At 40.1% G+C, this 25,195-nt stretch overlaps 1 long non-coding RNA gene across 1 annotated transcript; it reads left to right on the plus strand.

Moving 5' to 3' along the window:
• The first annotated feature begins 261 nt into the window (after window positions 1-261).
• LOC124090846 (uncharacterized) lies at window positions 262-4,158 on the plus strand. Its single transcript, XR_006851240.2, has 2 exons — window positions 262-2,251; window positions 3,321-4,158. It is a non-coding gene; the product is annotated as an uncharacterized LOC124090846 (long non-coding RNA).
• Window positions 4,159-25,195: the final 21,037 nt, after the last annotated feature.

A 25,195-nucleotide genomic window follows, 5' to 3' on the forward strand; every position in this document is an offset into this window, starting at 1 on the left:
TTATCTCACTGATTCTTAGCAATAGGAAATTGGAAGTCTATATGAGGAGTGCACTCATGATTTATAGTTTGCTTTAGAAAAATCATGCTTAGCTTTAACCAAGTAAGACATATATTCTCTTCCACAGTTGAATGAACACCAGGAAGAGGTTGAGGCATTTCTATTATTCCTTTCTATTGCAGGATCCTTACAGGTATTTGGCCTTGGGGTGCTGGGATGTGACTCTTGCAGGAAATAGTGCTTTGTCCAGAAGACAAAGGAGCAGTTGACAGCTTACAGGAGCAGTTGATGGCTTACAAGAAACCGCTGTACCAGGGCTTCTCCTGTCAGGGTGTGGTGCTTCTTGCACGTTTACACCCCTTCTGCCTGAATGCTCCTTCATTTCCTGTTACAAAGAAGTGCGACTTCCTCTATGGTAGTAGATGCTTCAGTAATAGAGTTGCCTCAATCAGAGAGGATCGTGACCCATTCCACAACCACAGATGCCACAGAGAAGTCCTCAGCAGAGGAGTGTGTCACTCTAGAGCCGTGGATAAGTCCCTCTCCCTTCAGGTTGAAGGACCTTCTTCCAGGTAAGAGTGGCTCACAGATGACACACAGACACCAAGCTGCCGAGGTGGCAATGTAATGGTGAGTACAGTCCTCTATACCCGCTAACAGGGAAGGCACTGATCACTTTGCGTTTTGTCCTTCAAACCAAGAACCAAAGTCTGCAAAAAGAGACAAGTATTAAAACCCAGAAGAGCCAATAATCCTCCCCAGAATTGGTGATCTCTTGTAGAAGGGTAATGGTTAAAAAGAAAAAGATAAACCACAGTAGCCTCAATATAAGTGTTGACCTTCATGTCTCTGGGTGCTTGTAACTGAGAAACAGAACTGTGATCCCCCAGGAATTATAGATTACAGGTAGTTTCCTTTCTGGTCTATTTATTTTTCTCTCTTTCTCTCTAGCTTTTCTGCCTCTTTTTCTCCACTGCCCTCTTTGTCCACGACTGATGATTAGTTCAGAGAGAGAGTAATGTGTAGGAACCCATATGTGATTTTTTCCCCTACTTTCTTTCATGCTAATCCATTCCTCTCTCATACCTGACAGTGACCCACCAGCCAGGAAAGTAGAAGGCTCCCTTCCTGGGATGCTGCATGTGACTCTCATGTTTGCTAGAGGATCATCTGATGGATGTAACTTTATCAGCTACCCCAGAAAGGCTATAGCACCTTGACCTTTGCAGGCATTCAAGAAATATTCATTGAAATAGATTATAAATTAAACAGTTTTACAATGCTTTGCAGGAATAATGTAATGTTATTTGAGCAACTGTCAGTCAGTTCTATAATTCTAAGGCACCTGTAAAGAGATAGTTTCCAAAAGAAAAGAATGCTTATGTCACCTACACTTTGTGTTTCCATGCTGGGAAGTTCCTAGTACAGGAACAATCTGGCTCTTCCTGGTATCTGGGGCACAGAAGAATTGGGACACATGGGACACTGCTGTTTCTGCAGAGTATACATTCTGTTTGTCTCTTGGCTGTAGAGGTAACAGAGCAGGCCATCTCTGGCCCTAGTATGGAGTGGCAGTTGTCCAGGGTGGCCTGTGACCCAGTGAGCACGTCTTCCTAATTCAGGGGGATTGATGCACTTCCCAAGTTCACATTTTGTTCCAAGATTACATTCTCCAAACAGAATTATCACTGGGAACACTGGTATTTTGGTATTTCTAATCTGAATCCCATATCTATTTCTGAATTGGTTCTGAGATCAGGAAAGGGATAACATGATGTTAAATATTGACTCACACCTTTAATAATAAAGTTCCTTTCAGCTGAAGTTGAGGAAGGTCATGGGAATAATGCTGATTGGATTGAGCCTCTTTCTTGACAAAAATCACACTGGGATGGAACTCTTGCCCCTCTGCTCCCAACAACTCCCTAGCACAACAGTGTTTCCTAAAGATGGCAAACCTGGGCCACTGCTGCACAGTGGGCAATCAGATTAACCTGTCTGAGTCTGTGTCCTTGGGATACTTGTTTAACTGGAATATTTTCAGTTTAATGAATTCTTTGGTATTAATTCTCCTACTTTGTTGTTGTTAGCACAAAGAAAACAGATCAGGACAGGTACTAGTTGGTGAGTGTCTTAGGCCATTTGTGTTGCTGTAACAAAACATCTTGGGATAAAATTTATTGTTCAGAATAAATTTATTGCTCACAGGCTGGGAAGTCCAAGATGAAGGTGCCAGCAGCTTCTGTGTCTGGTAAGACCTTGGTCTCTGCTTCCAAGATAAAACCTTGAATGCTGTGTTCTCTGGAGGAGATGAGTGCTGGGTCCTCGCATGGCAGAAGAATCGAAGATAAAAAACAGTCTCGTTATTTTCTCAAGACTTTCTATAAGGGAATTAATGCCTGAAGGCAGAGCCTTTATGATCTCTTAAAAACCCCAACTGTTAATACTAGTGGGATGAAGTTTCAATATGAATTTGGGAGGGAACACAAAAACACTCAAACCAAGACAGTGAGTATTCTATCAGTGAATTGTGATACTTTTTATGATTCACCTCTTTACATCAGGTGAAAAACACAGAATTTTCATAATATATTTTTCATTCAATAGATATTTATGCTATGTCAATTTATTCGAGGGCTACTCAAATAAGGAAAACCAGATGTAAACTCTGGCTTCTGCAACTTTTACTCAGTAAAAAGAGACTGGCCTGTAGTTTTCATTTGATATGCGTAGGTTACCAACACACAGGTAGAGTTTCAGTGACTCCAAAAGCTTTTGGAAGAGCAGTCACCATCATTCCCATCTCAGTAAATCCTCCTAGCATATTGGTGGGCTATATGGCCAGGATCTACTATCCACTGATCCCCTACTTTGGGAACTCCAGGAATCCTTATGGTAGACATGCGGCCATGATGGATGGAATGATGTATCCACTGCAAACTGAGCATGCAGCTTTCTTGTCTAAAATAATATCATGTTTGAAAAGTTGTGGATTTTATGTTTTTTCTGATCACAGTGTCACTTCCAATGCACTAGGAATAACTCACCAAAGGCTTAGCACACCTCTTGATGTTTTTGAGCTGTATGTGCTTTACAAATACAATGATTACAACCTGAGGCTCTCATATTACTCACTGTTGTCTATTAAAATACAATGGATAGCAGAATGTAAGATTTCAACATGTTTGTACTCTTTTTACCTGGTGTGGCAGTAGAAGCAAGGAAGGATTCACAATTTTAGTTTTGATATTCGGGGAAAAGTGAGGATTCAGCAAATAATGTCTCAGCCAAATTGACTTAATTGCTTTTTTTTTTTTCAGATGCAGTGATATTCACAGTGAAGAAATTAAATGTCTTATAAGAAAATCAATATTAACAAGATTTTTTTTATTCAAAAGTGGGCTGGGGCCTTATATCCACAGCAATAGAAGAGTCTTATATGAATCTTAAAGATCCCAGATTGAGATCCTGGCATTTGCAGTCAGATTGGCATGAATTTGAATACCACCTCTCCTGTTTGCTTGGGACTAAGAAAAGCTGTTTCACCTCATCTGCAAAATGGAGATGATAATGTCTAGCTTGTAGTCTGTTATAGTTGTTCCTGAGGTGCAAATATATTAGTTTGTGAGCATAGTACCTGGCCTGACATATGTTCTCATGGAATGGGACTAATTAAAGGTAGCCCAAACATACATCATGGGATCTACAATCCCCTAAGAATAGAGGCCCAATTTTCCCCATTAGCACAGAACAGACTCTGAAATCATCAGCCATGGGAAACTTAGGATAGAGAAACAAATGGGAGAGGTAGAGTAGAGAGGAAAAGAACAGGTAACATAGACATTCTCTGAGTTCCCTGGCTTAGCCTGAGAGGCCTTTTCCCATAACGTTGGTATAAGAAACCCTGGCCAATTAGACCATCAGTACCCACAGAAGGGTCTGGGCTACATCACAGTTCTCATTTACAAGCTCACAGTCACCAATCCCCGCTTAAGATGTCAGTGTTGTTAAGTGGGTGTTCTGTGAAGAAACTCTCAAGCAAATGATGCTTTTAGGAGAAGCAAAAAGTTCTTTGAATAATCAGCCACTGTAATAAGGAGGTGAGGGGGTGTTGCAAGTTGCTTGCAAAGTGACAATAAATACGAACTTTCCAAACCACTCATCTGTTTTGCATGTGTAAAATTGGCACTTGAGCATGTCATTTGGCACAAAATTGCATGACATTCAAGTTTTTATATGGATCATGAACATACATTAAAAAAAAAAAAAACTAATTGCAACATGGGAAATCAGTGTTGGCTTTGGCCAGCAGACTGTAAATCATTCATTACAGGAGTAACGGCTGCTGAAAATGATGCTTCCTTTGCCTTTATTTTCCATTTACTAAGAAGCGATCCTCATCATGCATTTCTTTTCTCAGAGAAGCAGGATTCTGACCATATGAATTCTTTAAAGTTACAAAACTAGGTATGCCCTTGACTTACCTTGTTCTTTAGGACCCCAATTGGGTCATTGAAATCTGTGATTCAGTGTACTTTTTTCAGGTGAGAGCCTAGAGCTGAGAATGCAATCAAACACACAAAAATAAGTCAACCATGTGCCTCCTCTGGGCATCTGATTTGGCCTGTGAGTGCGGGCTCAAAAATAACTAGATGCTTAATTACATTTCTAAACTTAGTTCATGAATTTGCATGTGCAAGTAATCAGAGAAGTATTTGCTTAGAAATGTGTTCCATTTCCTGTTTTCTGTAAATCAAATTACTGAGCAGCAGATAGGATTCTGAAATATTTAAAAAAAAAAAAAAACTGTATTCTAGAGCCCCACCACTTTAGCCAGGGGCATTGCAGAATCTTGTGACCCAACCAGGTTAGACATAATACCTCTTTCCGGAGAGGCTGTCACTGGCAATCCAGGACATGGGCCAAAGTAGGTCAAGTGACTTACAGATGCAAGTCTTCCGCATTCTTCACCCTAGTAGAATCAGGTCTTCTCAATATTGGGTTTTTGTGCTCTCATTTTGGTAACCATTGTTAGACTATTCAGTGGACACATAGGAAAGGCATTATGAAAGATGGGAGACAGACCCTTGTATGGTACTCCTGTCTTCAATTCATTCATTCATTCATTCAGTTACTCATTCCATTCAAATGTTTTCAAGTGCATATTATAAATTATATTAAAAAGCAAAGATGAAAAAACAAAACCCCAGATTTTAAGAAGGTATCAGTTATACATCAGTTAACAAATAAATTAGAATTTTAAAAAATTAAAAAGAAGGTAACTGTCTAGAGGGAAACTTTCTACAGACAATGACAATACATTATAATAGGTGCTGCTAATATAGGTGGGGAGCTGAATTATTGATCTCAACTCCTCACTTCTGCAATAATAGACAACTATTCTCCCTATGGCCTTGTAGTGATAGAATGTACTTCCGCTCTCTTGGTTCTAGAATTGGCCATGTAGTCTGCCTTGACCAATGAGATACAAGCAGAGGTTTGAAATGGGTTTGACAGGTTGGGTATCAGTCCTTGAACTTAAGCATCACCACGAGTGGAACAAGGGCAGTTCCAATCAACATGCGGATGGATAGAGTGAGAAGTTAATGCTTGTTGTTTTATTTCACTGGAATTTCATGGCTATATATTTGAATAGCATGAGCTGACTGATACCCTGAGACTAGTGCAAGCAAATCTAAGAGGGCTTCCACACACAGACTTAAAGATTCTGAAGAGCTTTCTGAGAAATGGTAATGACTGAGCTGAGACCGGGAGGATAAGTGATCCATGTGCACTTGTGTGTGCACGTGTGTGTATGGTGGGAGGTTTGGTGGTGAAGGCAAAAAGAAGGGCAGATGGAAGCAAGAGCAGTAAGAAAGCATCACTTATTCTCTGAGGTGCAAGTAGCACAGGTTGGCTGAAGCAGGCGGAAGAGCCAACCCATTGCATAGTACCACCACCTTGAAGAGGGAGGAAGGCTGAATTCAGCAGCACATTTGAGGCTGCTCTCACTGGACAGTGGACAGTGAGCGCTGCTATGGTGTCACTGAGGATTTCCTTGTCAGGAGTTTCTTATAGAGAAAAGCTACTCAAAGGAAAGCTTCAAGTCACCTTGACTTGTGCTTATTTCCCATTATCCGTTGACAAGGATCCAGTGAAAGACGACAATGCAGAGTGTATAATACATACAGTCCTGGTATATGGAGTACATGAGATGATTCTGCCACATATAGTATTCTAACTGTGATTTGGAGATAATACCTTTCTGTTGTTTTGTTTTCAGGATAAGTGTTCTAGAATCATATCATTTCTTTTCTTCTCTTCCACTATGCTGGCTATTATTTAGAAATTCCATTCTTGCCACTGAATTGGAGCCATGATGGAGTCAGCTGATGTGCCCATCTCTTACAGAAGGGCACCATCCATGTAACATCCAGCTAAGCATGCACATATACCACACCACCACTAACAATCCTGTTTCTTTTCTATATTTCCCACTGACCCCTGGTACTCTAAATATCATTAATATTTTTCTCTGATAAAAGGGTCTTAAATAGAATAACTCATATTGATTTGAAAGCAATCAAATTGGGTCCAAATTACCTAACCTAATTCTTTAAAAGAAGAATAATGCATTTGGCTGTTCAGGATTTGTTATTTTCTTTGAATAATGCAATGTTAGAAAAGCACTATAGACTTAGTAGGATTAGATCACTCACCTCGAATGTGTGCTTCTGAACCATATCTGAATCTTATATTAAATGGTAATAATAAGAACCATATCCACCTATCCTTCATTCCTACATTAACTTGGTCCATGACTCGAGCATACCATTAAAACATAATAAGTATATATGTTCTTTCTTTCTTCCTTTTTAGTTAAGAATAATTTTAACTTCATGTGGCATTCCTCTTCTGAAATTTAACCAGCATCTTGATTACCCACTCCTTTAATGAGATCTACAAACTCAAAATTCAGAAGAGTCCCTTTATTCTGACATGTACAACAATTATCAAGATTATCTTAACAACAATCTGGTATACAGTGGAGTCAGTAATTAAACAGAAAAGCCATTTAATTATTTGCCAAGAGTTTACCTGTTAAAGTGTCTCAGAGTTAGAGACTGTCCAGATCATATAACCAGGAAGTTAAAATTAACGACCAGAAAAACAAGTGGCTTTGCCTGTAACATTTCTCTAGGATGAAAATTGGCTTTGGGGTAGTTTGTAATCTGGGCTGTATTCCCTGATCTGCCACAATTAGACATGTGGCCCTGGGGGCAAATCACATAAGCCTCTGCGGTCTTCAGAATCCTCATTCATCAAATTAGAGGGCTGCACCAAGTAAGTTTGAAATTTCTGCTTCTTTCTATGTCTAGCACTTGAAATTATTCTTCAGAGTGGTTGGTGAGCATTTTTTTTTTCCAAATCCACTTAGATGAGAACCAGCATAGAAGAAGCTGAGACTGCAGAGAGTAGCACACAGGTTGAATTTAAAGAACTTTACCACAAAAAGAAATGTGAACCATGGGACTGAATTACGCCATCACTTTGCTCTTAGAGGCCCTTAAAAATAAATTGATAATATAAAGCCTGCTTGGTTTACATATAGATCCCCTTGAAACTTGCATGAATTTAAAATGTGGACACACTCAGAGAAACAGAGGCCAACTTTACCATAGGCAACTATTTTATTTATCTTTGTTAGGTCTCCAAAGTTGTTTGTTCACTGATTCAAGTGAGTTTTTAAGTGGGGTACCAGGGATTAAATTCAAGGGCATTCAACCACTGAGCCACATCCTCAGCCCTTTTGGTGTTTTATTTAGAGACAGGGTCTCACTGAGTTGCTTAGCAGCTCGCTTTAGCTGAGGGTGGCTTTGAACTCATGATCCTCTTGCCCCAGCCTCCAGAGCTGCTGGGATTACAAGCATACACCACCATGCCCCACTCAAGTGAATTTTTTTTAAATTGGTTGATCGATCTTTATTTTATTTATTTATATGTGGTGCTGAGAATCGAACCCAGTGCCTCAAACATGCCAGGCGAGTGCACTACTGCTGAGCCACAGCCCCAGCCCCTCAAGTGAGTTTTGAATTGCATATTTTGTTTTACGAATAGGATGTCTCATGGAGCCCAAGAACAGAAATGAGCTGGACCTCCAAAGAGGTCTGTATCCAGGAAGAGAAAAATTGCCAGGAGCCTCATTAAGGACTCTTTTGTTTGCTGCTGCTTTTTTCTGCTTATTGCTTATATTCTTTTCTTTATGAAGAATATGCAGCCCCATATTCTCCAGAATATGTAGCATATGCAGTCATATGTTCTAGACTGGGCCATTAGCAGGGATTCTGCAGTGCACAACTCCAGGGGGCACTATTCATATTTTGGTGTGTGTGCACGATGCCCAATGGAGATGTGCAATGGGAGGTTCTACTGTAGCTTAGAGATGTTCTCAGATAAGGGGGACCATTGTTAGCTGTTGCCAAAAGGCATTTAGCATACCCAGCTAATTGTAGTTGCTGCAAAACCAATCCCCTCCCCCCAATACAACTCTGTTTCACTAATCAGACCTTAGTAGATATATTTCTTCTACTGAGGCCAGAAATTCTACCAACCTGTCAGATCTATAACACATGCCCATTCTTTGCGGTTCTGTATCTTTGTGCCCGAGATGAGATTCTGATGATAGAAAAGCTAGTGGATCTCCTGTGTTTCACTACTTAAAAATAACTCTGATTTCACGATGGCTCTCAGACCTATCTATAAGAGACTACTTCCTTCCTCAACCTCATTTAGAGGCAAGAACTCCAAGTAGATCCTATGGGAATGTCTTCTAGAATTCCAGAGTTTTCTTGGTTCACTTCGACAACCAGCTCCAAACTCAACCTACTTTGTAAGATGGTTTTCATAGCAACAATGATCCACATGTTTCTTCTCCAAAGCACACAGATTCACTGGACATGAACCAGTATTACACATTTTTAATTTATTTTCTTTGATTCAAAATGTCTCCATGCATTTTCATGAACACTAGATGTGCAGATCAATTTAGCCCTAATTTGCCTTATTTAACTTGGCCATGCTGGGAACTAAATCTTTACTCAAGTGGCTACAGTTAAGATATCAAATCTTGGAGAAGCTAAGCTACTTTTGTTTGGTGCTTGGCATCTGGTGCATGTAAAATGGCCTGGATTGGATATTTCCTTCCCTCTAAGTAAGAACACATCTCTTGAAAGGTTTGGTACAGTCTTGCCAAAGAAGGAAGCAGGAAACTCAAGCCAGCCTGAAGTTTTTGTGAGCTATGGAAAACTGGCTAAATTCACCATGAAAATAATTTGGAAACAAGAAGTGAGCACAGAGCGGCCTCTTCTTATTGCCAGTTCTTCATTCCAGTATCTGGAATACTATGCATTAATTCATATTTACTGAAATATGACAATTATGACTAAATTTTATTCATTTCTGTGACCATAGTTTACAATTGTGATCATCTGAACAAATAACATGAAGTTTACCTTTGGCCTACCTTTTAAAACTAATGCTTGCCATGGAATTAATAATAACAACAAGTTACAGATACTCAGTTTACCTGAGAGACTAAGTTCTTAAGTGATTAACAATTGAACAATTTAATTTGCACATGATAATGTGTGCATTTTAAATGACCCTGTATTTTTATAAACTAAGTCTAAAAAGTGTTAGTCTGAATTACTGAGGCTCAACTGTACTTTAATTAAAGGGAAAAAGTGAGTCTCATTCTCCAAAACCAGTTTACTATGGTACTTACAAGTTCCTGAAGTTTCCCAAATGTGCACCAGACCTTGCAGAACTCAGAACCATTATAGTAGATTCAGTTACTCAGCTAGGGCTATTCATTCCCTTTCACCATGACTACTTTTTTCCCTTTTCAAAAGTTCATTATTTTTCTAGTAATCATAGTGGGTTTTAAAATTTTATTTCATTGTATTTTTTTAGCTTGTTTGATTGATTATCTTTTTTTGTGTGAACACGTGTGTGTGGTGCTAAAGATGGAACCCAGGGCCTTACACATGCTAGGCAAGCGCTCTACCACTGAGCTGCACCCCAGCCTTGATGACCTGTTTTTAATGGTTGAATTTAGAAGGTCCCATAAACAGGTATTAATAAAAGGGATGGAGAAAAGATTTGTCTATCACAATATGGGAATATTAAATTAACTTGAGAAGGACTACCATGTGTCAAGAAAGCCATGCCTAATACCAGTGATATGAAGATTAAAAAGACATGGTCCCAGGAGGAAAGACAAAATTGCAATGCAGGGTAGAGATTACAATGAGAAAAAGCAGGAGTATGAGACAGGGAAGCATGAGGATTGGAATAATTACCTGGAGAAGTTGTAGAAGGTACATTGAAGAAGTGGGTGGGCTGTGTCTTCAGGATTGGGTAGGGGTTACTCAGGACAGGAGGATCATAAAGGTAGTCTCAGTGGTGCAAACCCTGGTGGATCCGAGGCCGGTCAAGAAGCTCTGAGAGCTTGAAGCAGACATTAGAAGAAGAAATGGCAGGAGATGAGGCTCCTGGCTAGGATGGGGCTGTCCATGAAGGGCTCTGTATGCCGTGATAAAGGAATTAGGGTTTTAGCTTGCGGTAGGTGATTGTAGAGACATTTTTTTTTTTTAAAAACAAACATGCTTCCATTTCAATGAAATCTTTCACCCAAGCTCCAACATATAAAGATGGATGAGGAAGTGTTCCTTTAAAGCAGATGCAGGGAGATCTGGGTTTACACAGGAAGCTACCTGACAGCCCAGCTGGACAACCATGAGGAGACACTATAAGCACAGAAGTGACCCAATGCTGCTTGCCTTTTTGAAGACCATGAATGAAGAGCCATCAGGAAGTAGGGAGACCCATTTGAGGCCTATAGTCACACAAGTGAGGGTAAGGCCTGGAGAAAGCGTCTCTCCCTGGCAATAGACAAGTGATATGTCTAAGGTTGGTTGATTGAATGTGGGGGAGGAGAAAGGCCATTGAGGGTGAAATAGAAATTTCCTTCTAACTGCAGCAAGGCAGGCAGTGATGGGGGCGTTGAAATTTTTTTGACAAGAATGTTCCTATTAGATTCTGAGTAGTTTCATTCTAATAGAAGACTCTGCAACCATGTTTGGAATGTGCCAAATTCTCATGGAGACAGGAAATGCTGTAATTAGGGGAAAGACTTTTAAGATCTTTCCTGGTTTTGGATTTGGGAAGATTTCTCAGAGGCAAGTTTGAAACAGAATAGGACCTCATTGTAGTTTTAAATGTCCCCTGAGTTTCCTCTGGCTTCTCTTGTCTGATCAGTAGTGAGCAGGAGACAAAATTCCTAACACTGTCAGCCAAATTCAAACCACTTCTTTCTGCTGCAAGTGTTTCTCGAAAAGCACAGAAAAAGTATAAATTACCATTAAAAAAAAATGGAAAATCTTCACACTACAGCTTATTCTGTGGAAGATATGTTGGCAGTTTGAGTTTTGCAGCCTCCAAAATAAAGTTCTTTGATGGAACACATGTACTTCATTTTTGCCAGTAAACTTCTAAAAACTCAAATTCACAAGGAAGTGAGACCATTTCATTTCCAGAATCAAGGTTGTGCCTGCTCTCCTTGCCCATTTCCCCTGAAGCATGTCCTTAGAGTTAGACCAAAGAAAGGGTAGCATAAAGCATCTTTGTTTTTTTCCTTAGAGGAAGTAATTTTGAAACTATGAAGAGTATATTCTGGCACTAAGGAATTAATGACTTTCTGTTAGCTCTTTGCGAGTTGACCAGAATGAATGCCAACAGTGGGTCTCCTAGGGTGAAGAAGAAAGCATTTTGGTCGATTATGAAGAACTGTGGAATGCAGATTTTGTACCATTTTTATCACATCCACCAGCAACTGCAAAACAAATGTGATTTCAGAATGAGAACTACGGATGTAGAAATACAAAACTAAATAAAAAGAATACTACAGAGACATTTTTATAATTTAATGAGTATGCTCATTACCAAAACTATTTTTTTAAATAAATGCTTATTCATATTTTCAGGTGTTTGCAAAGTTTGATGAAGGCCAGGTATAGAGGAGGGGCTGAAGAATTTCCCTGCTTTTCTCTCCAAACCACCATGGGAGGGAGAGGACTGAACAATCCATTATGCCAATACCAACTTCTTTTCAAAGACAAAATAAGGACCTTGTTTACCCAGTAGTCACCTAGAGAATTCCATGATTTCAGGGTAATTAGATTCCTTCCTAAGAGCTGAATGAAGGTTTCACTTTCCTCTGGAGAAACTGGGCCATTTTAAAGGAAACAATTAACATGCTTTTAACTGCGGCAACAGAATCTCCAGAGAGGGAGGGGCTTCACAAAGTGGCCCAAGGGCCAGGTGACACCTCTGACCCAGGACAGCCTGTGTGTGTACATATACTTAATCTTTGGTCTTTCTCTGGATTTAAAGTAGAAAATTTGAGTCAAGCATCTCTAGGGTACTCTCCATTCAGGAAATTAAATGCTTGTTAAGATTCTATGACTTACCCTGGACTTTACTTCTATTTCACAAAAACATTAGCTTTAATGAACGAACAACTTTGCTGTACTTACAGCAGACAGATGGAAATGCTTTAATGCCAGAGCCTATTGGACTCAATTCCCCCAGTCCTGCTATATCTCTCCCTTCTATTGACATACTGTCTGAAATTTCATGATTAGAGATTCACTCCTTTTGATTAAATATTGTCCTTCCTCTTTTCACATTAGATCAATCTGGGAGCAAAAGCACACTAAATCCTAGTTTGAAAATAAAAACTCACCAAGAGTTGGTGAGGAGGTATCAAAGGAGTAACTTCTATACAGAGTGATCCAGAATGTAGATTGATATTATTACTTTTCAAAACTATTTACAAAACTCTATTTCTGGCCAAGATGAAGTAATAAGGACTGCTTGAGATAGCTTTAAAAATCTGACAAATTAGATGCAATCCTCTTTTTCAAGTCATAGAACATCAGATAAAAGCAGTGACCCCTGAGAGGTGGAAACAATTCAGGTGAGACTTACTATGGTCCCAGGATGTACTTTGAGAGCGTTTCCAAGTGACCTTTCCAGAGAAGATATTGTGATGTGTGTTGCTGTGGCAGGATTCTTGGGAATCTGTTGGTATTTTAATTATGATTGTTATGACTCTGCTTTGATGGCTCTAACTCCAGCTTTCTCCTACAGCAAGGTGTGGCTGAACAAGTGACTGGCTGACAGTCGCCCTTGACAACTTGTCTGACTGATAATCACACTAACAACTGTGTGCCAATAAGCAAATGTGATTGTTGGTGTCTAGGACTTTTTTCCCCAAAATTGTCACCTAGGACTATAAATGTCTGTTCCTTCAGACTGTCATTTGATTATACATAATAGAGGGGTTCATTCTGATATATTCATAAATGCATGTGACATTGTTTACTCTATTTCAACCCCCAGTACTTACTCTTTCCCTCCCCTCCTGCCTTCCCAGGTCCCCTTCCTCTACTCTGTTGATCTTTCTTCCATTTATTTGTATTTGTTTTTTAATTGGTGCATTATAGCTATGTACAGAATTGGCAGACCGCCATTCGGGATACGCCTGCCTCCCTGTGACTCCACTCTGAGTGTTCACTAAGAAAAGTCATCAGCTTTGCCCAAGTGAGCAGTCCTTTGACTTCATCGTTGGCATTGGTAGGTTGCTGGACCCCTTCAAGTGCCACTTGAAGGTACCTTTCTCCTGGACTATTTGACAATTCCTTCTGTGGATACACGGTGCTTGTTAGTAGCAACTGTGCTTAGGTAATTTTCTTTTACCTTTTTTGGGGCCTATATTTTCATGTATTCCTTTTGTTCATTATACTTCTGTGTGCATTGCAATAAACTTGATTTAGTCAGAAACTCTTTGCCTCACTTGGTTTATCATTTCCTTAAAGGATAGAAGGATTCCCTCTGTCCCTTCTTAGTGGAAACACAATCCTTGAGTTAAATTGTCATCAGGTATTAAAGGACTAGATCACCTGGTGATCCAGTGTGATACAGAGGGCCCAGGAAGAGCCCAGTGGAACTCCCCCTTCCAAGTAGAGAAGATAGAGTTGGGAGTCTGGAAAAGGCTCACGTTCAAAGGGCAGAATAATGAAGAGGAAAGAGCTACAGAGAGAGAGAGAGAGAGAGAGAGAGAGAGAGAGAGAGAGAGAGAGAGAAACAGACAGATAGACATTGAGATCTATAGAATCCCTGACTGCTCAATGTATTGGTCAGTACAGTGTACAAGAAGGCTACTCAAAACTAGTTGGGTAAGAACTGTTTGGATGGACTAGAAGGAACAGTACTCACACCCACACTGGGTAGGATGGTGATTGTTTCTACCAGCCAGAATGGAAAACTTCAAAATTCACAGGGTACCAGGTAGATTATTCAGATGGGTCTTGGGAGTAATTCTTTTTAGACTACATGTGATTCTGGTTCTGGTAGCAAACCTTTAAAGAAATACCTACCTGAAAGGATCAAACAGTTTTTAAACAACTCAACTATAGACCCAGAACAGAGTCCAAGAATATTTATAGGAATACAAAAATACCCAACACTAAACTAGATTAAATTCACAATGTCTGGCATCCAATCAAAGTTTATCAGTCATGCAAAGAAGCCAGAGAACTTAAGGGGAGGTGACGTATACCCCATCTCTTGATGTGAGAAATGTCAAAGTATTTGAGTGCATGTTTTAAAACCACCACAATTCCATCAGGGACAATACTGTTAGGGAGAGGTGTGGCTATAGCGAAAAGAGGGAAATGGTTGACACCACGCAGTAGCTGTAAGAACTTGTTCATTCAGCAGAGACATTTTGGACACACAGAATTCTTTCTGAGGAACCTGAGATGGCACAAAGTTCCCCCAGAGCAGGTGGTGGTAAAACCCAAGCAGCCCTGTTCCATGACTGTCACCTTATACTTTCATCTAAGGTGGAACATCCCTGGTAGTCGAAGGATTCCCCTGATTCTCAAATGAGAGTCCATGGATGTATTCCTGAGGCTTTCTGTGTCGTGCTGACATATATATTTGGAGGGTTATCATTTTGATGATAGTCTTTAAAAAATCAAATCTCTACTTAATTATCTGGATGAGCACATCATATACTGCTGCATACTTTCAGTGTTTGCATTTGTAATTTTATTTTCTGTTCATATTGACACCAACAGAAGATAATAACATGGTATATTGTTTGAATGAAGTCTTTTTTTGCAGCGGGGGAAACTTTAAAGAAGGGGTGGGGGAATTCAGCTAGCACATGCCCACTATGATGGAGGCACGCAGAACCTGCGCTGAGCTGAGTCATGCATCATGCGGGGAGTGCACAGTGATATTTCCCAGATTGCCTCTTTGTTCATACCAGCTTGCGGTAAGTGAGGAGGAAATGCATAACGGAAAATGTTCTGTTTCTGATTCACACCATTGTAAGTTAAATTACATTCCCATGAAACGCATGTTTCAAAAATCCCACCAATGAGACTTCATCTTTGTATACATAAGACAGCTTTCTGTGGTTATCAACTGGGTATATCATCACAAGCTTGATGTTGGCTCACTGGCAGGACTTTTTTTTTTCTTTTCCATGAAATTTGAGGTCTGCTTATTCTAAAGTAGGAAATAAAGCCTTGGAATTTTGCTATTGTTTATAGTAGGCTTGTCCTAAGAAATACTCACTACATTACTCTCTGGGGTCAAAATTCTGGAACAGAATTCAATGTGAAACTGGAACTATGCCCATTACTTTCTACTCTTGAAATCCCATTTTGATCATTTAGTTGTATCAAACAGCATCATTGGTTATGTTAAATTGCTATTGTTAATTAGAGTGCTTTTATAATTTTGTTTGCATTAACTTTGAAATGCTTTGGCTTATGGTATAAGAACTGTAAGGATAAGTAAGGACTTCTTCCCACGATCTATATTTTATATACTTCAGAAATATTTTTACAACATATAACACTGAGAATCCATAGAATTTTCTTTCTCTAAAAAAAAAACTATGTTTCTTAAGTCTGAGAAGCGTTTGATTATAAAATGATCACATCTTCTACTACATATTGAGCTGGTTCTTCTGTTATTGTATTATTTCAGCACAACTGACATTCATTCCCAGACTTTTAAACCAATGATTTAATGCCAAAGCCCAAGCCTCTTTCTCAAATGAGATATACTTCCTCTTGCTGGGCACTCTCAAAGTCATACGGACACATCCTTTTCATTGTCCCTGGCCCTTCCTCCCAGCTACATGTTTTTCCAAAGCACTGGTGGCCAAATCTGGTGTCTATTGTGAGCGTTAGCCTGTTTTTCAAATGTCCCAGCACAGTTAAGACCAGGTCCTAGACTTAAACTGAAAGTACAGGGATAGCCTAATAACAAGGGAGAGTATCATAGTTAATACCACAAAAGTTGCTCTTTGGATTTACTGGTCAACTCCTGACCTTTAAATTCCCACTTAGCCATCTCAGATCCCTGCCTTGTCCCTAGAAGTTTGACCCTCTTCTCCAAACCTCTTTCCTCATTGTCCTGATCTGCTCCCTTCCTGGCACCAAATGACCCAGAGTGGAGATGTCTATTTCCTTCTAGGGAAAATTCCCATTCCCTCTGGGGCAATGAGCTCAGTCCTTAAAATGCTGGGTCATCTGGTCTCAAATAGCTTTTCATGTGACATTTCAACCAAACGTCTCCCATCCATATCAAGGGACATACAAGTTTCTCTAATTCTGTAGGGATACAGTCATCCTAAACATACATTCCATTTATATTACAAAACAGAACTTAATAAGACAGGCTTTGGTATCTACATCTGGGTTTATGATAATTTTACTTCTCTCCAAGAAACACAAGAGCACGTGTTTTATATTTGTGTAATTCAAGAGCCCTCTCTGGTTCTTCTCCCCTGACATAGAAACTTTGTCAATAAGATTGATAAACATTATATCTAAAATTGCTAAAATAATAGCAATAATAATATGGAAAAATAGAGTCTCAGCTGTATTGGTATTGTAAATAAGGAAACATTTTTTTAAATGAAGCGGAAAAAAAAGATTCAGATACTCAAAATTTATTTGTATTTTAAGAGAGACGATGTCATATAGCAGTGCAATCTATGAGCTCTAGTGTCAGAATATCTGGGACTTAGGATCCTGACTCCGCTATTTACTAGCTAGGCAAGTAACCTGAACTCATTGTCTCACTTTCTTCATCTGTGTAATGGAGGTAACAGTACCTCCCTCATGGACTTTTATGAGGATTCATATTTAAAAGTGCTTAAAATATTATCTGTAATAAGTCCTCAGTAAGTATGGATAGTGTTGGTGAAGATGGTGATGATGTCGATGATGGAGGTGAGGGTGGTGGTGGTGTGGTAATGGTTGGCATTTGGGTATTCTGCAGGAGGTATATCAACAACAAAAAGTCAGAAGAGATCCCAATTCATGCTTTAGTCATTTTCATTGGTAGTGAACACTTAAAAGTGGACATTTTCTCCTCTTCCTCTTTGACTTTCCTCCATACTTTTTAAAGCACCACAAGGGACTCAGGAGAGGCTGTTGTTGAGCCATTTAACTCTTCCTGACCTTCTCTCTCCTTGGTGGTAACCAGGTGGTAAGCTCAGTTCTCCAAAGGGGTTTCCAGGAATGTGGCTCTTTGTGCTTCTTTGTGCAGGATTTAGCAGGGCAGAGCAGTGTCAACCTGGGAGCCTGAGGAGAGTCACCAAACTGGGAAACTCCAAGAGGCAGTGTGCAAAAGGGACTGTGAGGTGAGGGTGGCGAGGAGGAATGGTCTTCAGACCGTAAGGTGAGCAGCTAAGCACTTCCCCCTGCGCAGGCGCAGAAGCTCACACCTACAATTCCAGCTACTGGGCCCGCAGGGGCCTGAGGATCACAAATTCAAGGCCAGCTTGGGCAACTACACAAAACTCTGTCTCAAAAATAAAAAAGGACTGGGGATGTAGTGCAGTATGAAAGGCCCTGGGTTCAATCCCCAGTACTGCAAACAAACAAACAAACAACAACAAACACTTTCCTCCTGTGTATGGCTCCCCAAACTCTCTGTCTGGGGTTGGCTGACAGTCTAGCCTCTTAAGGTATGACCTTGGCAGCTTCTTCAGTGGCTGTGAAGCTGCTAACCCTCCTATCTCTTTGGATACCCCTGTTGGGAGGTGGAGATGAGATTTTTGCCTCTTGGTATCAGTCCCCTCTGCTGCTATTTCTCACCATTAAATTTAAGGATCTTTGCTGTCAGGTCTCATAAACAGAAAGTGCACTTCCAAATCAGAACCTCTCCGTGGGCTCCCAGTATGTCACAGTAGACAAAAAGATATTCATGACAAGGATTTTTGTTAACATGGGTGTTTGTTCAATCAACAATATTTAATTAAAGAAGTAACAAGTGATAAAGATCATAGGAGTCCCCCAAAGAACAATCCTAACTACTCCTAAACTATGTCACTATATTAATTTATAATTATGAAAATAAAATATTATGGCCAAGAAGGCTTTGGGGTTTTGAAATAGAATGTTATCTGAACATTTTTGATTGCTTGCAAATGTATACTTTATGTTAAAGAAATATGAATTAAATATAAATGGTAGTTTTATGACAGTAGAGCAAATGGATATAGTTTAGAACTAAATTTATTATTATTAACTTAAAATTTGCATGCCAGTTTACATAGTTTTAAACCAACAAATTATTTAGAATAAACATGTTAGGCAGTTTATATTTACTGTGTGCTTTATCAACAGGTGGACCCTCGTGGGTTTTTTGACTATCAAACCACTTCTAGGTAATTGCTGTCAAACATGACTTGACAAGATTAACTTTTCAGCTCACAACCTCTTTAAAGGGGATCACAAAATAGACAGCTGTCATTTCCCTATCATTTTCCTCCTCATGGTTCTCCCAGGATGCCTCTCTTACCTTCCAGATGTGCCCATGAAGTGGAAGCAGTTACCCACTCTGGCCAATAGTTAAGGTTCCCCCAGGATTCAGGTTCAAATTCATCTCACTAAAACCTGTATTCACATACACTATTATGATTTATTGGAAAAAAGGAGAATATGGGATTGGCCTTCCCCTGGACTTTCCTTCTATTCTCCCTTTCCCACCTTTTGGTGATGCTACTTGAGTGATCTACCTGAGTGATGCTTTGTGTAATTCTGCAGCTATTTTTATGCAAGAATATTTTTCCCCCTTTATGATGGATTGAGTCCACAGCCTTGTACATGCTAGGCAAGCGCTCCACCACAGAGCTACAACCCCCCCCCCTTCTGAATCTATTTTTATAAGAAAAATATTGAAATCCTACAGAACATCAACTAACAACCCAAGAAAACCTGGAAGCAGCTACACAATTTTTTTTTTCTAGTTTCTGGAACCAGGGTCTGACTCTTTTGAGATGCATGCTCTAGTTGTAGCCAACAGATGAAGGAGCCAATTCTTATTTCAGGAAGCTGCCTTCAAGCTCAATTAGAAATCTTGAGACAGAGCTTGAAATTCCCATTTTTCATATAACATAATATAAAAAATTGTTTTTCTAGAAAAATGGATTCATGCAAGATTATTCAATCAATTCAACTTATGGCTTTCTTTCTTTTTCCTTTTTCTAATTTCAAATCAAAGGTGTTTTAATCCATAGAAAAGTACTAAACAGATAATGATAACTAACATCAGTGATACGATTGCCCTTTCACAGATAAATGCCTCCTTGTGCTTTCCTCATTTGTCCCATGATAGATAATGAAGGTATCTGGGACTTGGACTCCCATCCCCATTTGTCATCTGAGGACACTGACCATGGTGCCCAAGATCACATGGTTAGGAAGTGATGTGTCTTGGCTAGAGCGCATCTCGCCACCATTCTTACTGAGAAGTAATAGTGGCAGTCATTATGGACCTGCTTCACAGACACACAAAGTTAGACACGTCCCAGACATATGAATGAAGCAGCAGGAACCCACTTTCTGACATGGGTGGAAATGGGCTCAGTCTCTGCAAAGAGGTGACTGTTGTCAACTTCCAGACCAACATGCTCCTCCCCTGAAGATGTTCCTCACCTTCTCCTATTGGAATGTCCTGTGGAATGGCTGACTCAGTCTTTCAGTTTTTAACTCTCTTAGTTTTCTTATCTTCCTGTGACAACCTCAGGGAATAACAGATGTTGCAGGTCCGACTGGTTTAGGCTCTTTGCCACACAAACAATAGTGACAAACAACTTTGGGGGGAAAAAAAAAGTGTATGTTGAACTTTCTTGTCAGTCATGTCATGGTAAGAATGCAGACCCTAGGGGCAGGCAGCATGGCTTGCATCCTGTCCCTGTGGGTATCTGAAGTGTGATGTCAGGCAACTCAGTTTGTTTTTGACAGTCTTGGTTTCTTTACCTGTAAAATGGAGATGTAAATCTCTTCTCAGTTGAATTTAGGAAACTGTCAAATGAGATTCTATGAAAAATAGTACTGATAAGGAGTGATGCTTAATCAATGCAGGTTCCCCTCTTCTGCACTTCACAGGTCTGGCTCTTGAATACCTTTAAATATCTAGGAAAGATAAGGACACAGCTGGCTTCCTGCAGGAGTGTTGGGGCACCTTTGTTCTGAGGACACACTCATTCTTTCCTCATCCAGATTCCCAGCAGTGCTCACTGGCGCTAATGCCATCTGCACAGGGGCACTGGGAAGCCATCTCCTCCTTTCTTCACATGCACACAGCTGGGGTTTAGCAGACATCCAAAGATAGTTATGGAACAAGTGAACAGTGCGGGTCTGACTGTTAATTCAGGACCCTGGACCCTCTCAAGAGAGCTCTGTAACATAACATGACATCACTAATCATCTGGTTAACTGCCCTGAAGCAAATAAAACCCATGAATGTCATTTAAGCCTTATGGGACTTAAAAGTTGCCATTTCCCAAACAGTCTCAGCTGCAGAAGGAGAGGCTACAATCATGTGGCAGCAGAAGAGCAGTTTCTTCCTGAGCCTTGGAATAGTAAAGAAGGAAATAGAGGCAGTAAGTTTGTCTTCAGGAAACTTCAGGAATTGCCTCTGTGAGGCGGGAAACAATGACCCTGCTCAGAGCAACGCTGGGCTACATTTAAAACATTCCTTACTACTTACCTACTTACCTCAGTATTTCAAAGTGTGTTGGGGTCTGAGACTGCCAACGCTGTGTCAATTTTTCATCCAATTGACTAGTCGCCAATTCAACAAATAATTATCGAGCACTTCTTGTGTACCAGCTCTGTGCTGATTATTGGTGTCCTAAATCTTCAATCTGTTCTTGAGCAGCTTCATTAATTCACTTTTCAGTCTCCAAAACATGAATGATGAGCCATTACCCACCTCTGACAAAGACCTCACTTTGGTGAAGAAGAGGCAGCTCGCTCTCTCTCTTCCTGGTTGCTTGGCCCTAGTTTCACAGCCCGGCGGCCATAAGAACAAATTTCATTTCTCTGCCATCCTTTCAAAACCAGAGAACAGCTTCTGCTCCACCCTGAGGCTTTGTTTCTCAAAGTCAGCAGGCCCACATCCTTCTGCAGTACCACATGGGACTCGGTCCCCACCCTCCTCACAGCCTTCCTTATCCCTGAAAACCGACAAAGAGGAAGGGAAGGGCACCTGCTCTGCAAAGCAATCATGGATGACATTCTGGAATTTCTGGCCACTACATGAGGGGAATGGGCACTTCCAGAATTTGACGATACCTCACAAGTATCAAATGAAGGATTCAGAGCAAATGCATTAGCCGGATACGAACCGCAAAGTGAGGGAATGAAAATAAGAGCCTTTAGACAAACCTTCAGGAAAACTTCCCAACCACGAGCCAATCCCCAAGCATTTGGAAAATAGCTTGAGGTGCTCAGCAGATCGCAGTCGGGAGCCTCTGGAGGTGGTTTGTATTGTCTCGATTGTTCTTATTTTCACCAGGGTAAACTTCACAGGGCACTCAATGGTTGGAATTCTTCCAGAGGAACAGTGGTTTGTGATTCAACACACAAAAAGCCTCTCCCTTCCTTTTCTTTTCTCTTCTTCCCCTTTCAGTGTTGGCCCAAGATCTTCTCAGGAGACCACAGATTCCCCTCCAAGAAGACTGTTTTTATTATCAGGTATGATGAGTATACCGGGGAAGTTGATTTATATTCAGTTAGAAGTTTTCTTTAGGACAAAAAAATAAAATAAAGTGAACATCCTTTCTCCTAAACAAAGTATTTGGCACTTGGGCTGCAAATTTATTAAATGTTTCCAGATTGATTTTCCCAGAGCCCAGTCTATATGCACACAAGGATACTGGGCTGGTGTTTCCACGGGCCTCTGCTTTATGCCAGGGAAGAGAAGGTTCAGGTATGAGGTGCCCTATAATGCACAGAGACTAATGCTTCAGCATTCCAAGGAGGTTGGCTGATGTTCCTGGGTCCCCTGGACTGCCCTGGAGTCTAAAATGAGGAGACTGACCTAATGTAGCATTTGCCTTCCAAGAATCATAGGCTGTATGTAAGATAAAAGGAGCAATATTCAATTCAGCCATGCTATCCCCTCGGGACATTTGGTGTGAACACACCAATGGCACAACACCAAGCCCAATGGCCATCCTTCCACATGACTCTGTCACTCTGGTGCTGAGGGATGCTCCTAGGAGAAAGCCAGGAGGTCAAAGATAGAAGACTGGTCTTTTTTCATTCTTTCTTTCTTTCTTTTCTTTTTTTTTTTTTTAAAAAAAAAAGACTGGTCTTTTTACAAAGCAAAGATTCTTATCTGATAGGGGACTGGTCCAGAATTGCCAGCACTCATGCATTTTACTTACTTCTAAAGAATTGAGACTCATGTGAATTAAAAACAATGTTGTCCTTCAGCCTTCTCAGATGCACAAGCTAACTCAAGCAGAAGGTGGGCTACCAGATGCTGCTTGTTATCCTCCCATTATCCATTCTTGCATCATCCTGATAATGGAACTCTGATTTTGTTAAGGGGTTAACTGACTCAATTGTATCAATTTCCACTCTACTCCTTATAACAAGGAGGAGACTTGGGGCACAGTTTTAACCAAGGTGATATAAGAGGAAGTCTATAAGGATTTCTGGGAAAGTTTTCTTTTTTTCTATTTTCATCTTCCTGTTTTCAGCATGGATGTAAGGCTGGAAGTGCAGCAACCATTTTGTGACCATGAGATGATGACCATATGGTAAGACAGCAGAGCAGAAAAACGAAAGGAGCCTGAGACTTGATGTCCTCAGGGATCTGCAGCACTAGGCCTAGAGAGCATCTTTCTGCAACCCCCTCATGCACCCACTCTACACTCACATACACACTCACACCTCATCTCAGGAATTGGGACCCCTCATTCTTTCCAAAGCTTTAGGGATCATCCTTGACTCTTCTCTTTCCTTTACCATCCTCTAGACTCTTACATGTTTTTGTTATCAAGTCCTATCAATTCTATCAGCAAAATATATCTCAAATTAATCTCCTTTTTGTCTTGGCTTCCACTCTGTAGAAAATGCATTGATGCCTGGTATGTGGCTGGAGTCTCTAATGGGGTCTCCCCACAAATGCTTTCCTCCTGCAGTCGTCTCCACACAGCGGCAGAAGTGCTTTCTCAAAATGGATCGTGTCACTTGTCACTCCCTCATGTAAACACCTCTATGGCTTTCCATTGCTTTCAGGAACTCACAATGGCACCCAGGCGCCATATGATCCAGGGCCCAGGCCTCCCCTCATCTCCTCTCTTACTGCTCTTTCCTCTGAATTCAGGGGCTCAAAATCACTGATTCCTCACCCCGGATGATCTTGCCTTCAGTTCAGCTCCATCTCTTCCTTCAAATTGTGGCTTAAGTGTAACAGAGCTTTCCCCATCTCCATATCTAGAGGAGTTCACCGGCCACGGCTGCTCATCCTGGCTCACTTACTTCTCAGCACCCTCACAGCTTACCATGATCCCATTGATTTGTTACTTTATTGATACTGATTATAGTCTTGGACTATAAACCCCACACATACAGAACCCATGTATTTTTCGTCATCTTTTTATCGCTAGTGCCTAGTCTACTGCTTGGAACATAGTTAAAGCTTAGTGGAGTAAATGAATGAATGGGAAAGTGAATTTTATTTGGATATGATACAGTGCAATGCATGTAATTTTTTATTTGATATAAGTATAATGATGTATGTATTTCTATGACGATCTTTATTTTAAGCTATTGTTTATATATATGTATATACTTTATTTATTTGTTATTTGTTATTTTTTATTTATATATAACAGCGGAATGCATTACAATTCTTATTACGCATATGAAGCACAATTTTTCATATCTCTGGTTGTATATATAGTATATTCACACCAATTCGTGTCTTCATACCTGTACTTTGGATAATAATAATCATCACATTCCACCATCATTAATAACCTATTTATTTTTAGTTTCCCATTTTCAATTGGGTTTTTTTTAATATAGGAAAACATGGTCTGAATCACAAATGCATATTAAATGTAAATTGATATTTAACATCTAATGATGTCAAAGTGTTTTCCTTGCCAGTTTGGAATATTTTTTCATATTATTATTATAAAATAATTCCTGTGAATTTATTTTTTATATTTTGGTTTTAAATGGAAAGATTAGAGAGGCATTTTAAGACTGGGATTTGCAAATACTTCTTTACAAATGACACATGGATATTGTTAATATCAATGTTACCAGCATGGACAGTTAGACAATTTGTATTTAAATCTGACTTTTGATAATTTACTGTGTGACACTGAGCAAACTGTGTGTGTCTCATTTATACCTTTTCTTTCTCAGTTTACTATCAGGAGACAGCAGTAACACATCTTAGAGAGTTGTTAGAAAGTTTCATTGAGAAAACTCATTGTAAATGTGTCAAAATATCCAGAATACAGTGAACACTATCTAATTTTAGATATTGGCACAGGTTTGCTAGGACTACCATAACAAAGTCCCATCAACTGGGTCTTTAAATAACAGAGCTTTACTTTCCCAGTTCTGCAGGTTGGATCCCTGAGATCAAAGTGTCAGCAGGTTGGTCTCTTCTGAGGCCTCTCTCCTGGGTTTGCAGATCTCCACCTTCTCCTGTGCCTTCAGGTGGCCTTCCCTCTGTGCCTGTGTCCTGTCTTCTCTACTCATAAGGATGCCAGTCGTGTTGG

The sequence above is a fragment of the Marmota monax genome, unplaced genomic scaffold (genome assembly GCF_021218885.2).
Source record: "Marmota monax isolate L192 unplaced genomic scaffold, Marmota_monax_Labrador192_F-V1.1 WCK01_AAM20220418_F8-fsc00010, whole genome shotgun sequence".
NCBI classification, from domain to species: domain Eukaryota; kingdom Metazoa; phylum Chordata; class Mammalia; order Rodentia; family Sciuridae; genus Marmota; species Marmota monax.